This window comes from Miscanthus floridulus, chromosome 15 (assembly GCF_019320115.1).
Source record: "Miscanthus floridulus cultivar M001 chromosome 15, ASM1932011v1, whole genome shotgun sequence".
Lineage (NCBI taxonomy): Eukaryota > Viridiplantae > Streptophyta > Magnoliopsida > Poales > Poaceae > Miscanthus > Miscanthus floridulus.
In genome coordinates, this window is record NC_089594.1 from 28,116,433 (window position 1) to 28,133,496 (window position 17,064).

A 17,064-nucleotide genomic window follows, 5' to 3' on the forward strand; every position below is an offset into this window, starting at 1 on the left:
AAGAATGACACAATGCTCTGTTTGGAGAGCATGCACAAGCACCATCCTGCATTAGAGGGTCACTCCAGGTGGATTAATTAATTACTCCTCCATTTGGGACATTAGTAAGGATTTTCAAACATTTTTAGAACATCTTAAGGAAGAAGAGAAATGACCAATCACCAAGATACATTGGCACATCTAACGCATGCATATTGTACCCCTCAATCAATCACCAAAATTACACAAATGCAATTAATGCATGGATATTCAACTAATCGGTGCCTCCTCAAGGCCTTAATGAAGCACCAATATCTGGACAATACTTATATTTGGAATAAAATCTAATAGCTAGGAATCATTATATCTTGGGATGGAAGGTGTAATATAGATTTATCATTAATCAAAAATAATATAGCAGTGATTTTCCATGATGGTGATCATCAAACCCTATGTTTTGTTTTTTCCCCTAAATTTACAGTATCTTTCTTAGAACTACCATAATGGTAACTCATATAATAATTATCACAAAGCAGTGTTCTAGCTAAAGGCTTCGTTTAAGTTTTCTTTTGTTGTGTTCTTGATGACTTCGAAGATGAACATTGGCAAAGGATATAAGCCGTCTGTACAAGCTGTCCTCTACATGCGTGCACATTGTCAACACAATCTTGCAAATAAATTGTAGGACAAGGACAAATCAAGCAAAAAGACGTATTTCATTATTTCCAAAAGCCTCTTACAAAAAAACAAATACAAAACAAGCAGTTTATTGATGATATCTTGGATGATGGATCATTGTGTGACATCTCTTATCTAGTTATCTTAGTTTGCAATGGATTAAGACTTGCAGTCCATCCTTTCCTGCCTTTGAAGGGGTAACACCGTAAAGCCGACTGTACTCTTGGCAAGGTCTGTTGTGGAATCAAGGGACGCACTAGAAATTCTAGAAAATTCCGACGAACTTTCTGCCAGATTCTTGTGCTGCATAGAAGCTGTGGCTGAGATAGGTTTAGGGGCGAGTGCGATCTGTGTTTCCACATTGAAGTTGAGGTGCTCGTCTAGTCTCCGGTTGCCAGTGTCAACAAATATTTCTTCAAGAACCCTGGCATGGTCAGCGAAGAATTTGATAAGCCGCAGTCCAAGGCAGCTGGAGATGGAGTTGTTGTCCAGTCGGAACTGCAGGCCAACTCTTCTTAGAGTGCGTTGCAAGCAGGCGAACGAGCGCCCACTGAGACCAGTGATACCAGGAACATCATCATATTTACTGTCACCAAAACTGCTATCCTCCGTGGACATGGTTGTCTTTGATTTCCGGCGGCGCACGAATCGATCCATGGACTTGGTGTAATCCGATCTATCTTTCCTTTCCAAGAAGTCACGTCCATACCGTGAATCCTTGTCAAGGCAAGCTGTCGCAGTGCTCAACTTCAGCATGATTTCACTAAGAACAGGGCAGCAATGCAGCATGTTGGCAATGGCCACGGCCGCCGTCTTGCTCTTGGGACCATGGACCCCTTCTAGCTCGAGGCGCTCAACCCTGGGGAACGCACATAGGAGACTGGCGCGCTTGGCTTCGCCAATGGCCGCAATGTCCTTGAGGTCGTTTCCCACCTTGAGCTTGAGGGTCCTTTCATTGGTGAAGTTGTGCAGGAACTGCCAGAAGAGCATGCGTGTTGTTTCTTCCTCGTTGTCGTCGTCACTGTCATACCGGCGGTAGGGGTCGTGACGGAGGAAGTGCAGGTCCACCCGTGCAACGCCAGGTGCCGCTGCCGATCGTAGAATGAATCGTCGCATGGGACCCCGCAATGTCCTTGAGGTCGTTTCCCACCATGAGCTTGAGGGTCCTTTCATTGGTGAAGTTGTGCAGGAACTGCCAGAAGAGCATGCGTGTTGTTTCTTCCTCGTTGTCGTCGTCACTGTCATACCGGCGGTAGGGGTCGTCGGGGTCGTGACGGAGGAAGCGCAGGTCCACCCGTGCAACGCCAGGTGCCGCCGCCGATCGTAGAATGAATCATCGCATGGGACCCTTGTATTTGAAGGATTGCAGCCTCGGCGCATCGATCTCGATGGCCCCTCTGCTCCGGCCGCGGCGATCTCCTGAATCTTGTACCGGCACGCCGCACAGCGCCAGCACGAGCGTGGTCGTCGCAGCCTGGAAGCTCAGGCATAGCACCGGCGGTTCTGGCTCTGCCCCGTTGAGGTCATCATGGTGGTGCCAGTGAGATCGCGTTTTCTGCTGTGAGTCCGGAGGCAACACGAAGAAGACAGACTCCAGCTGCACGGTGGTGGGCTCCGTCGCGGCGTCCAGCAGGGCCTGGACAACATTGGGATAAACGGAGCAGTACCTTAGCCGCAACGTCGCCAGCCGTGGGAGTGGGAAGACGGCCATCAGGGTGAGGTCACACCTGGTGAGGTCCAGCACGCGGAGGGTGTCCGACGACGGGAGGGAGGCGAGCCCATAGATCCCTGCTTGCCTGTGGTTCTCTTCCTCATAGTAAAGGAAGATGTCGAAGACGTCGACGGCGGCGACGCGGAGCTCCTCAACGCGGCGCGCCGCTTGGTGGGACACCACAGCGCCGACCACGTCGACGTCTTGCCAGTCCCTGCCGCGGCAGAGGAACTGGTCGATGGTGCTCCTGCCGTCGTGGTCGTTGGACTCGACACGCAAGGTGAGCCTTGTGATGGGGGCCTCGGCGGCGTCGAGCGCAGCCTTGGCGCCGTGGACGAAGGCCTCTTGCTTCGAGAAGAAGGCCTCCTCGGCCCCTTGGTAGGAGTCGCCATACCTTAAATCTTGGTAACCGTGGACTTGCACGGCGAGGTTGACGGCGCCAGACGACCGCCACAGCGAGCCCCACCGCCGCGAGAGCACGCTGGTGGAAGCAGCCTCCCTGGAGGGGACGAAGTAGAGGATGCGCCGGAGAAGGTCGTCGGAGAGCTCGGACAAGCGGTCCTCCCCGCCTGTCGTCATCGTCGGCGGGCGCTCCGCGGTGTTGTAAATTTGTGATGCGATCTCACCTTACGACGATCCGTCTTTTATGGATCTTGGCCATCGGAGGATCGGACCCCTCCAAGTCGATGCCGCATTTTGTGCATCCGTCTTTTATGGACTCTGATTGACAGAAGTAAATGTACCGACCCTGATCGATGAACCATAAATAAAAGTCCCTAAAATCAATCTCGACCGATTGAAGCGGGCATGATGGACAGCTCCCACGCAACGTCGTGCTCCGGCGTCGGCGACGGCGACGGCGATCGCCTGAGCAAGCTGAAGGACCGCGCGCTCGGCCACATCCTCTCCTTCCTCCCGGCTGAGGAGGCGGCGCGCGCGGCGCTGCTGTCGTCGCGGTGGCGCCACGTTTTCGGCGCCGTCCACACCGTCTCCCACGAGGAGCCAGAGGCCCGATCCCCGACTACGACGACCGCGGCTGCTACTCCCCGGGGTGGCGCCCTCCCCCGGACCCCAACGCGACGCCGCCCTTCTACAGCATCGTCAGCGCCGCGATCATCGCCTGGCAACGACGACGCGGCGCGGTACCCCTGCGAGCCCTCCGCGTCGCCGTGGAACGCTACCGCGGTCTCCGCGGCGATTCCGTGACGGTGGACCAGTGGGTCTCGTAGGCCGTGCAGCAGGGGCCCGTCGAGGGCCTCGAACTCGACCTCCGCCTCTGGTGCCGCCGCCTGCTCTTCGACCACCCTTACGCACTCCGCCGCGGCCGCCAACAGCAACACAAGAACGACGACCATATGTCCGTGCACGACGACGACATGGTTGATGAGAGACCGAGGTCAACGATCGACGCGGCGGGATCCGAGTCCAACGATGACAGCGCCATCCTCTCCTCTGATTCCTCTGATGACGACGACGAGCCGAACCGGTGGCGTGAGTCCTGCCAGACTACACAGCGACGAGAATGATCTTCTCCTGCGCCCACCTGCGGTCGCTCTCCCTCAGCTCCTGCCGGCTCGCCCCGCCCGACACCGTCAGCCTGCCGTCCCTGGTGACTCTGCTCCTGTCCCACGTCTCCGACCCCGGGAGCGACGTGGAGCGGCTCGTCGCCGGCTGCCCGCGCCTCGCGGACCTGACGCTCGAGGCCTGCAGCACGGTGACCGCGCTCTCCATCGTCGGCGGCGCTCGCCTCCGCAGGCTGGCCCTCCGCTGCTGTCACAACCTGACGGCCGTCGCCGTCGACTCGTCGGAGTTACAAGCGTTCGAGTACAGGGGCGCCGTGACCGACGGCTCGTTCCTGACCATGCACGGCGGCGGCTCCATGAGGGTCGCCTACTGCAAGGTCGACATCTGCGAAGAAGAGGCCACATCAGAGGAGGAGCTCATGAACCTGAGGCAGCTTCTGCAGCTGTTTGTGAACGCCGAGCACCTGCAGCTCGAGTCCGCTCGCCTCGGCTCAGGCCTCGACAAAGGATTGCCTTCCTTCTCGAGCCTCCTCCACCTCGAGATGAGGGGATGCCTTCCCGACGACGACACCGGCGCATCGCCGCGATGAGCACGGTCCTGGAGCATGCCCCGAACCTGGAGACGCTGTCACTAGCCTTCCATCCCCAGGAGCACGACTTTGGTGACCGCCCCGACTACATTCGCTTCAGCGAGGAGGAGCTACTTGGCGCGCACCATCTCAGCTACAATCCGCACTCGGTTCTCGCGACGCCGAGCGCCATGATCCCTTGCCTGAGGAACCAAGTGAGGGAGATCAACCTGGTGCATTACCAGGGAGGCACCGCGCAGAGGGCGCTCGCCAAGTTCCTGCTCTCCAACGCGCCGGTGATCGACAAGCTGTGGTGCGGGTTCGCCGAGGGTCCCATGTGGACCCAGATTCAGCTGATGCGCGAGATCGAAGGCTGGTTGATAAAAGTCAGCCTCAAGGCAATGGATCTGGGGCTCGAGTTCCTGATTTCTGGCCCAGACCCAGGTTACGGTCTGAGCGTGGGGGAGCGAGCGCGCGCACTGTGTTGGGCCGCTGCTGGGCCACGAGTGCGGGCGCGCGGGTGGCATTTTGCCACTGGGCCGAGCACTGTTTCAACGGGCTGGGGTAAAAACTGTGTTATTGTTTTATTCATTTTCAGAAGCAAATTTTGATGATTTTTCTGTCTAGTTTAAATCTTTATCAAAATTTGAACCAACGGAATAATTTTTTCAGAGGGCAGATGAGTATAGTAAAATACTTCTAAAAAGTAGATAAAGAATTTTTTTATGTTTCCGCTGCAAAGGTTAAAGTTTATTATCTTCTAATTAAATTCGAACCAACAGGAGAATTTAATTTGAAGAGCAGTTAAATTTTATTCAGTAAATTATAATATTGTTATTTTTCTGATCAACGTTGATAATAGCAATATTATAATGTTTATTCATAAGTTTTTTCATGCATTAATTCTATTTCTACCCAACGGTGATGTAGAATTAGTGTATAAAAATGTTGTATGTTTTAATTTTGACCAATGTTAAATTAAGGCATGCAATTATTATATCAGCTTTGCTCACTATCTCTGACGGTGGTTTTCAGGACTCAACCCAATAACTTTTATCTCGCACATGCCGCCTCTTAAAGGGGGGCAACTATAGGGTATGGCGAGAGAAGTATGAACTAGCACTTGCGCCGTCTGAAAATATCCTAGTGCTTACCTCCCCGTGTCCTGAGCCAGTGGACCCGGTGAGGAAAGAAAATGAGTCTGATGCTGATTTCACTGCTCGACAGCGAGATCATACAGAAGTGTGGATGAAATATGATGTCGAACGCAAGAAATGGGACATTTCAAACCGTAAGTGCTTGATGGTGGCTAAGTCCACAATTTCAGATGCTATAAGGGGGTCTATCCCAGATTGTGATACCGCCACAGAGTATCTTAATAAAGTGGAGAGTCAGTTCACTAGCTCTTCAAAGGCTTACGCCAGTACTTTGATCAAGAAATTATTCAATGAGAAATACACTGGTGGCGGTAATAGAGAGCACATACTAAAGATGAGCAACATGGCTTCAAAGCTGAAGCCAATGGATTTGGGGGTCAAGGATGAGTTCCTGATTCATTTAGTTTTTGCTTCCTTGCCCAAACAATATGAAACTTTTGTTGTGAACTACAACATGCAGCCCGATAAATGGGATATGGAGAAGCTCATTGCAATGTGTATTCAAGAAGAGGAGAGGCTGAAAAGCTCACAGGATGACTCTGCTAACCTTATGAAGGACAACAAAAAGAAGAATTTCAATAAGAATGTCAAACCTCAAGGGAAAGCCCCTTAGACTGAGCACCATCAGAAGAACAACAATGCCCAAGTTGAAAAAGATCAGTACAAATGGTGCAAGCAGTGTGGACATTACTAGAGGGACTGTCCAGACTTCCTGAAAAGCCTTATGAAGAGAGGTGAGGATTTCATTACATTCATAGATGAATCCTTGTATTTAAGTTATGCAAAATCTACTTGGTGGATTGATTCAAGTGCAACTTTTCATATTGCAAATTCATTACAGAGATTTCATACGAGGAGAACCCTTCAAAGAGGAGAAAGAAGAATTAAAGTTGCAAATGGAGTGGAAGCTGAAGTTGAAGCCATTGGAGATCTCTCTCTAGAATTAGATGATGGTTTTAGACTTCAGCTTTTAGATATTCTTTATGTACCCTCTTTGCGTAGAAACTTGATAAGTGTTTCAAGATTAGATGATGATGGATATGATTGCCATTTTGGAATGGCAAATGTCAGATTGTGATTAATAATACGTGTGTTGGTCTTGCCTTCCGACAAGACAAGCTTTATTTATTATCACTTCCTGAGAATGTGAATGCTGTGATCACTGAGAATGAGAATGCTTCCTCATCTATGAATGTAACAAATAAGCGGAAGAGAGTGCATGATGTATCTTTGAAATTCTGGCACTATCGTTTAGGCCATATTTTGAGGGGGAGAATAGAGCGATTGATTAAGAAATCAATTCTTCCGCCTTTAGAATTTTTAGATTTAGAACATTGCATTGATTGCATAAAAGAAAAATACGTTAAGAAAATAAAGAAAGATGCCAAACGAAGCGCAGGAATTTTAGAAATAATTCACACAGACTTCTGTGGTCCTTTTCCTGTAAAAAGTGTGGATGGTTATGATTCATTTATAACATTCACAGATGATTATTCTTATTTTGGCTATATTTATCCAATTAAGGAAAGATCAGAAGCATTGGATAAATTTAAGATATTTAAGGTTGAAGTAGAAAATCAGCACAACTTAAAGAGTAAGGTAGTAAGGTTCGACCATGGAGGAGTGTACTACGGTCGACACACCCCATATAGCCAAGTTCCTAGACCCCTTGCAAGGTTCTTACATAAAAATGACATAGTTACCCAGTATTCTACACCGGGCGAGCCTCAGCAGAATGGAGTAGCTGAAAGACGCAACAGTACCTTAATGGATATGGTGAGAAGCATGATAAGTTACTCTACCCTACCGATAAGTTTATGGATAGAGGCGTTAAAAACTACCATTCATATTCTTAATCGAGTGCCAAGCAAGTCGGTGCCCAAAACACCGTATGAGTTGTGGACAGAAAAGGAATTCTCACTTAACTATTTACGTGTGTGGGGTTGTCCAGCTGAGGCAAAAGTCTTTAACCCAAACATAGGGAAGCTAGACTCAAAGACGGTCAGTTGGCATTTCATTGGCTATCTAGAAAAGTCAAAAGGTTACCGTTTCTATTATCCTGACAGACAAACGAAGTTTGTAGAAACAAGACATGCAGTATTCTTGGAGGATGATATGATTAGGGGGAGCATGGTAGCATGAGAAATTAATTTTGAAGAGAAATGGGTATATGTGCCCACTCCGATGGTTTAGGAACCATTCTTCACGCTACCTATTGTTGCTGCACCAACAGTACAAGATACTATAGTAACATCACCTGTTGTTAGTTCTCCTATGGCAACAATGAATGAACATGAGGAACCTGTCTTTTAGGATTCCTTAGAACCCATTGTCACAGACGAGGAAGAGCAACAACAGTCTCATATAGAACAAGCGTCATCTAACAAGGCCCCTAGAAGGTCTCAAAGAGTTAGGAGATCAGCCATTCCTAAAGATTACAAAGTTTATGAATGTGAGGAATTTCAAATGGAGGGTGATCCCACCTCATTTGAAGAAGCCATGAGAAGCGCTCACCCATCAAAGTGGCTTGAAGCCATGGAATATGAAATGAAATCAATGAAAACCAACGATGTTTGGGACTTAGAAACAATTTGTGGGGGTATGACCCCGGATACCCATGGCAGACCACATGAGCTGCGCCCTCAGGGGTGGCCTAGCCCACAAGACAAAGCCTTGTGGGGCATGACTCTGGTCAGCGCCTTCTGCAAGGCATCTGGAAGATATCCTGAAGATACTACGAGATCTGTTAGGATATGTATGATCTCAAGATTCTTGTAATCAGTTATTACTTTTCGGTTATCTCTCAGATCTAACTGACTTGTAACCCTACTCCCCGGACTATATAAGGCGGGCAGGGACCCTCTCCAAACTCACGCAATATCATACGATAGATAATACAAACCAACAGACCACAAGAGTAGGGTATTACGTCATACTGACAGCCTGAACCTATCTAACTCGTGTGTCTCTGTTGCCTTCTCGTTCTTGATCTCACGCTCCCTTGCTGATCAATCTACCTTCGTGGGATACCCCTCGGAGGACTACCGACGATATTTTGTCGACAGTTGGCGCGCCTGGTAGGGGTGTGCGTGCTGTTTCCTTGTCGAACAATATGGTTTTTTCCGCAGGCTCTTTGTCCCTTTCGTAGCCCGGCCAGATCTTCATGGTCGGATCCATCTCGTGGGTCATCAACGCTGATGGAGTCGGAGAGCTCCTTGAGCCGGTGCAGATCGGTTCTGCGCCGACCACCCTCTCACCCGCAACTGCAGATCCAATCTTGGAACTACTTCTGAGGTCGCCTTCATCAACAACCCGCCACTCGCTTCCTCGCTACCAGAGGAGGCAGGTCAATAATGATGATCTGATTGAATCCATCGATCGGATCGTTCTGAAGCTCGCCGATTGCCTCTCCATCGCCGAATTGGCCCTAGACACTTTGGTTCAGCGCCGACCACCCTCCGATCCAAATCTATCGGAGGCTGCTCGGAAAACTCCAGGAGTTGCGGCTCTGCCCTTCGGGCTCACCAACGTCGCCGCTACTTACTAAGACACCCTGAGGGGAAATTCACCGACCAGGTGGGAGACGCCCATCCGCTCGCCGACCAGCTCACCGTCCAGCCCCCGCCAGCCGTCAACATGCTACACATAGGCTGGTGCCCCGGGGCATCCCTCTAGACCATCCTGGAGGAAAATCCGGGCTCCGAGTCTCAGGGCTCTATGGAGACCCTCGCCGAAACCTTTACCGAGCAAGTCCTTCTCCCACCCTTCTAGGGTGGCGCGATCTTCAACGTCAGCATCGACAACCCTCCTCGAAATGGCGAAACCGAGGAGGAACGTGTCGCTCGTGAGAACAGGAACATCAACCACACGCAGCGCTAAGAAAATGAGGCAACTATTGCGAGGGCCGAGGCTGCTCGAAATAATCAGCTCGACTCACAAGGAAGGCCACTCCAATTCCACCGTGACCTCGATGAAGAGTTTCTCCGCGTTGACGGCCATGACGTTTTTAAGACTCCAAGCGCCAATCTGGCAGTGGCCGCCAATGAGCTCGCCCGCCTCCCACAGACGCCCGAGCTCGCCAAGGTCGCCGCCATGCTTAAAGCGGCACACTGTTAGGTTAACGAGATTCGCGAGGATCAGAGACCTTCATGCTCCACGAGCACGATTCACCGATCAGCTGCACCAAGATCCTATCGCCGCCCCAGTCAAAGCCGTTTTGCCGACCAGTCACTGCCTCTCCAGGGGGAGCTAGGGGACACCGAGCCGAACTCCATCGCCAACACGACCGGGAGGTCAAATAGGACGCTTGACTGCACCTTAGTAACCTCCAGGATGCATGATGGCGTATCGAGCAATGTTTCTTCGGTCGCCATGAAGACGAAGTACGCCGCCGCTAGGAGTACGAGCAGGAGTACGGAGACCCAGACTCAGCTCTCGAGCAAATCGATGCCGACAACGCTACAGCTGACGCCGACCACAACCCCAAAGGGCCCCCATCGTTTACAAGGGCACTCTAAACACTTCAATGGCCCTGTGGTTTCAAAATCACTGGGGTCGAGCCCTACGAGGGAAGGATGAATCCAACACAGTGGCTATAGGCTTATGCCACCGCTATCCGTGCCACCGGAGGAGACACCAGTGTCATGGCGAACTATCTCCCCATCATGCTCACGCCACCCGCCATGAGCTGGTTTACTAGCCTTGCCCCGGACTCCATCGGATCCTAGGAAGAGCTAAAAAAAAGTCTTCACCGACAACTATATGGCTACGTGTACTCGGCCGGGCACCAAGCATGATCTCAACCGCATCAACCAGAAGCCGTCCGAGCTGCTCCGCAGCTACATTCAACGCTTTTTCGAGATGAGGAATTCTATTCCCAACATCACGGAAGCTGAGGTCATCACTGCCTTCACCCGAGGACTCCACCATCACGAGCTTCGCTCCAAGTTCAACCGCAAGCCGCCTACAGACATTGGCGAGATGATCACTACTGCCAACTAGTATGCCGACGCCGAGGAAGCCGAGGTGCGCTTCAACGAGGATGCGGGCACCCATCGCCCACCTCGCTGCTACGATGACTGCCCCGACGACCGACGCCACAATGACCACCGCTTCGACGACCGCAGTTACCATCGTGACATCGGCCGTGATCGAACCGAAGGACCAAAGCCTGGCCAAAATCACCGCCGCCGGCCAGACCACATCATCGCCTCCGTTAGTCAACCTCGTGCCAAGCGCAACTACGACGAACAGTACCAAAAAATCCTCGACGGCCCGTGTCCTCTTCACAAGAATGCCAAACACAAGATGAAGAACTGCCTCGGCTTGGCTAAGGAGTTTTAGGACAAAAAGCTAGAAGACGACGCCAACGATGGAGCCAGAGACCGCCGACCACCTGTGGGCAACAACAATGCCTTCCAAGACCACGACAAGGTGGTCGCCACCATCTTCGGGGGCCTCGCCTCCACCGAGAGCAGAAGAGAACGGAAGCTCGCCGCATGGCGGGTGCTCTCCATCACTACGGACGACGCCACCATGAAAACTCTAGTTTGGTTTTGGTTAATTGATGAAACCCTAAGTGCTAACCTAGTTTATCAAAGTGATCATGAGATAGGTAGCACTACTCCAAGTGTTAAAGCAATGACGAAGATCATGACAATGGTGATAGCATGGTTATGATCAAAGGCTTGAACTTGGAAAAGAAGAAAGAGAAAAACAAAAGGCTCAAGGCAAAGGTATAAAATGTAGGAGCCATTTTGTTTTAGTGATCAAGACACTTAGTGAGTGTGATCACATTTAGGATAGATAGCCGTACTATTAAGAGGAGTGAAACTTGTATCAAAATACGGTTATCAAAGTGCCACTAGATGCTCTAATTCATTGTATATGCATTTAGGATCTAGTAAAGTGCTAACACCCTTGAAAATATTTGTGAAAATATGCTAACACCCTTGAAAATATTTGTGAAAATATGCTAACACATGTGCACAAGGCGTTACACTTGGTGGTTGGCACATTTGAGCAAGGGTGAAGGAGATAGAGATGATAAAGGGTCAGTCTCGCTGTTTTACAACTGACCGGACACTGGTCTCAGGGGGACCGACGCGTCCGGTCAGGCATGGCAGTGATTACCCGGCGTCGGTCATGTGACCGGATGCTGGGCCTTTGACTGACCGAATGCTGGAAGGATGCGTCTGGTCAGAGCAGACGAAGCTGCACAGAAGTCGGGGTAACTGACCGGACGCTGGCTGTGTCCGGTCAAGTGCCACCGGACGTGTCTAGTCGAAGAAAACCGGTTTTGGAACCTTACTATAAACGACCGGACGCTGGGGTTTCAGTGTCCGGTCACTTGTGCTGGAGCGTCCGGTCAACTATCGACCGTTGAGATCTGGCGGTCACAGTTAAGTGAAGTTTGACACATGGCTGACATCGGGCGACCGGAGCTTTCAGTCACCTCGATCTGTGCCCAGTGAAGGGGTACAACGGCTCTATTTCATGGGGGCTTCTATTTAAGCCCCATGGCCGGCTCTAGCTCACCCTCTTGCACACTTTTATTGATATAGCAATCTTGTGAGCTTAGCCAAAGTACTCCCACTCATCTCCATCATTGATCCATCATCTTTGTGAGATTGGGAGAGAATCCAAGTGCATTGCTTGAGTGATTGCATCTAGAGGCACTTGGTACTCGTGTTGCGCTGCGGATTTCGCTTGTTACTCTTGGTGGTTGCCACCACCTAGATGGCTTGGTGCAGCGGTGGAGGATCGGCATGAGTTGGTGATTGTTCATGGCCATCTCCGGTGATTGTGAGGGGAGTTATACCTTCCCCGGTGGAGTGCTGAAAGGTAACTCTAGTAAATTGCTCGTGTCATTGAGTTACCTCACTTGTGGGTATGTTCTTGTGGTGTCCAATCGTGTGGATGAGGTTTGTGAAACACCTCTTAGCCGCTGAACCACCAAGTGTTGGTCGACACAATGAGGACGTAGCGTGTTGGCAAGCACATGAACCTCGGGAGAAAATTGGTTGTCTCTTGTCATTTGTATTCTCCCGGTGATTGGCATAATCTTCATCTTGTGATTGGTTCATTCCTCTACATGGCGGTATAATCACCGTACTCACTCATTTATATTCTTGCAAACTAGTTGTGGCAAGCTCTTTAGTGTAATTAGAATTGAGAGCTTGCTTTGTTATTTTAAGTTCATCTAGTGGAGCTCATTAGAGTAGCAAGATTGAGAGCTCTTAGTGAGTAGTAACTTTGCGAGTTGTGTGCCTAGTAATTATTGCAACTAGAATTGTCGGATAGGTGGCTTGCAACCCTTGTAGAGCTAGAGCAAGTTTGCATTTCGCTATTTGTCATACTAATCAAATTGCTCTAGTCGATTTGTAGATTTTTAAATAGGCTATTCACCCCCCTCTAGCCATATTAGGACCTTTCACACCGCCAACCCCAGTTATAGCCCATGGTCTGAGGTACCCATCACCTTCAGCAGGGCTGACCAGTGGGCGGACATCCCCTACACAGGGCGTTTCCCCCTCGTCCTCGATACAACTGTTCAAACGGTGCTTTTCAGAAAGGTGCTCGTTGATGGTGGGAGCGCTCTGAATCTCCTCTTCGCCGGAGCCCTAAAGGAGCTAGGCCTCAGGTTATCAGATCTCACACCCTTTGACTCCTCCTTTTGGGGTGTGGTACCTGGCAGGGCCTCCAAACCGCTTGGAGAGATCACCCTACAAGTACAGTTCGGCACGGCAAGCAACTACCGCATTGAACACATCAACTTCTATGTCGCCGACTTCAACACCGCCTACCACGCCATACTTGGTCGGCCAGCTTTGGCCAAGTTCATGGCTATACCGCATTACGTGTATCTGGTGTGAAGATGCCTTTGCCTGCAGGAGTTCTGGGCCTGCGGGCCAACCTCTCCATCGTCTATGCCTGCGAGACAGAGAGTCTCGCTCTCGCCGAAGCGACCGACCTCTCCATCCAGATGGCCAGCGTGGTCACCGAAGCCAAGACGTTGCCCGCCGATGACATGGAGATCCTAGAGCTAGAGCCTCCCGTGCCTCCGCCAAGTCCAAGGAAATAAAAGAGGTCGGCCTCAGCCTCGACGACCCCTCCAAGACCATGAAGACTGAGGCTCACCTCGACCCCAAATAGGAAAGCATGCTCGTCTCCTTCCTACATGCCAACGCCAACATGTTTGCTTGGAAACCTATAGACATGCCAGAGGTACCACGGGAGAAGATCGAACACTCCTTAAATGTCTCGCCGACCGCCAAACCGATCAAGCAGAAACTCCACCGATTCGCGCTAGACAAGAAGGAGGCTATTAGGGTAGAAATAAAATAGCTCTTAGCTGCCAGATTTATGAAAGAAGTGTATCATCCTGAGTGGTTAGCTAATCCTGTTCTCGTTCGAAAAAAGAATAAAGAATGGAGAATGTGCGTTGATTACACTGATCTTAACAAATACTGCCCTAAAGAGCCCTTTAGTTTGCCTTAGATAGACGAGGTTGTAGACTCCACCGCCGGCTATGAACTGCTCTCCTTCCTTGACTTTTACTTCGGCTATCACTAGATCTCCCTCAAGGAAGAAGACCAGATCAAGACGTCATTCATCACGCCCTTCGGTGCATACTGCTACACCACCATGTCCTTCGGTCTCAAGAACGCTGTGGCGACCTATCAAAGGGCCATCCAGATGTGCCTCGATCAACAGATCGACCGCTACGTCGAAGCTTACATCAATGATGTGGTCGTCAAGTCTAGGGCCACTGACAATCTTATCGCCGACCTTGAAGAAACGTTCGCCAACCTTAAAAATACCGATGGAAGTTGAACCCTTCAAAGTGCATCTTTGGAGTTCTGTCTGGTATACTGCTGGGCTACTACATCGTCAGCTCTCATGGCATCGAACCCAACCCTGACAAGGTCTCTGCCATCACCAACATGAAACGGCCAACATGCGTCAAGGATATACAGAAACTTACAGGCTGCATGGCTGCTTTAAGCCGCTTCATATCGCGCCTCGGTGAAAAAGGGCTACCATTCTTCAAACTCCTCAAGGCCTCCAAGCACTTTTCCTAGTCGGAAGAGGCAGATATAGCTTTCGAGCAGCTCAAGGTGTTCCTAACAAAGCCTCCGATCATGACAGCACCACGGCTAGACGAAACTCTCCTGATCTACATCACTGCTACTTCCCGCGTCGTCAGCACAGCCATCATGGTTGAATGTGAGGAGGCCGGGCACGCCTATAAGGTGCAACATCTGGTATACTTCATCAGCGAGGTCCTTAATGAGCTCAAAACTCATTATCCTTAGGTCCAAAAGCCCCATCTTGATTACATCACGTAAGCTCCGCCACTACTTCGAGTATTACAAGATCACCATGGTCACCAAGTTCCCTCTGGGGGACATCCTTCATAACAAAGAAGCCAATGGCTGTATCATCAAGTGGGTTGTCGAGCTCGGCACTTACTCAATCGAATTTAGAAGCAGGTCTACGATCAAGTCTCAGGCGCTTGCTGACTTCATCGCTGAGTGGACCGAGATCCAAGAGCCCATCGCCACCACCTGCCTCGAGCACTGGGTGATGTACTTCAACGGTGCCCTTAACATCAACGGTGCTGGTGCGGGCATCCTGTTCATTACGCTGACCAAGGATAAGCTCCGATACGTTCTCCAGATAAACTTTCCGGCCTCCAACAACGTCGTCGAATATGAAGCATGTCTCCACGGACTCTGTATAGCTGTTGAGCTTGGCATCAAATGCCTCATGGTATACGGGGACTCCGCGCTGGTCATCAACCAACTTAACAAAGATTGGTCTTGCTCTAGCGAGAAGATGGATGCATATTGCGCCAAAATCAGGAAAGTTGAAGGAAAATTTTACAGCATCGAGTACCACCACGTGGTACGCGACCAAAATCAGCTCGTCGACCATTTATCCAAGTTGGTCTCTTCTCGTGCCGCGATCCCGCCAGGGGTCTTCATTCAAGATCTCTTGGTGCCATCCATTAAGGAAGATAAGGAAATTAAGGAAGTTCCCCCCGCCGAGCAGTTGGTACTATCGGTACCTTCGCCGGCCGCCGATTGGAGGGAATAATTCATCAAGTACCTCACCAGCGCTGAAGTACCCACCAACAAGACTAAAACCGAATGCCTAATTCATCATAGCAAGCATTATGTGCTGGTAGATGACAATTTGATGAGGAAAAGTGCCAAGGAAGGGATACTATAGAAATGCATCACCCAAGAAGACGGAGTGAAGCTACTTCTCGAAATTCACTCTGGTTCCTGTGGCAACCACGCGGCCTCAAGAACACGGGTCGGCAAGGCCTTCTAAGCTGGTTTCTACTGGCCCACAGCCATCTTCGATGCAGAAGACCTCGTACGATGTTGTGAAGGATGACAATTTTTTGCCAAGCAAATACACGTGCCGGCACAAGACCTACAAACCATCCCAGCTTCCAGGCCCTTCGCATGCTGGGGACTGGATATGATATGGCCTTTCAAGCCAGCGGCAGGTGGTTTCTGGTACGTATACATCTCCATTGATAAGTTCTCCAAGTGGATTGAGTATAAACCGCTCATCTCGGCTACTGCAAAAAAAGAAGTCGAGCTCTTTGAAGATACCATCCACAGATTCGGTCTCCCGAACAGCATCATCACCGACCTCGGAACTACATTTACTGGCCATCACTTTTGGGACTTCTATAAAGACCGTTGCATCTTTGTCAAATACGTCTCCGTTGCTCACCCTAGAGCCAATGGCCAGGTCGAACGGGCGAATGACATGATCCTTGATGCCCTCAAAAAGAGACTATATCAGAAAGAAGAAAGGCACCCAGGCAGATGGCTCAAAGAGCGACCGGCTGTAGTCTAGGGACTGCGTACTCAAGCTAGTCGCAGCACCGGTGTGTCTCCATACTTCTTGGTTTATGGCTCAGAAGCCATACTACCAGCGGACATTGCTTTCCGAGCACCTAGGGTGGAAAACTATGATGAAGAGCAGGCCACAGCTGTTCGGACAGAAGACGTCGACATGGCCGAGGAAGAACGCCTAATCACCTGCGTCCACATAGCCAAATATCTGGAAGGCTTGCGGAGGTACTACAACCGCAACGTCAAAGGTCATTCATTTGCTGTTGGCGACCTCGTTCTCCACAAAAAACAAAAAACCAAAGGGATGCACAAGCTCTCCTCCCCTTGGGAAGGGCCTTACGTCGTCAAAGAGGTCACCCGACCAGGGTCTTATCGCCTGTGTGACTTAGAAGGCATCGATGTTTCCAACTCGTGGCACATCGAGCACCTCATACGTTTCTATCCTTGAAACACCCCAGATATGTACTATCCACTTTATGATGAACAAAGTTTTGGTCTCCATAAATTGTCTCCACTTTTTCTCCATTATGGTTGAATCTCCACTTGTGGTTGCCAAGCTCCATGCTA

General features: G+C 50.3%; 2 pseudogenes; one reads left to right on the plus strand and one right to left on the minus strand.

Annotated features, from left to right (window-relative positions):
• Positions 1–720: 720 nt before the first annotated feature.
• On the minus strand, positions 721–2,959 carry LOC136509540 (uncharacterized; annotated as a pseudogene).
• Positions 2,960–3,175: 216 nt separating this feature from the next.
• LOC136507270 (uncharacterized) lies at positions 3,176–5,612 on the plus strand (annotated as a pseudogene).
• Positions 5,613–17,064: the final 11,452 nt, after the last annotated feature.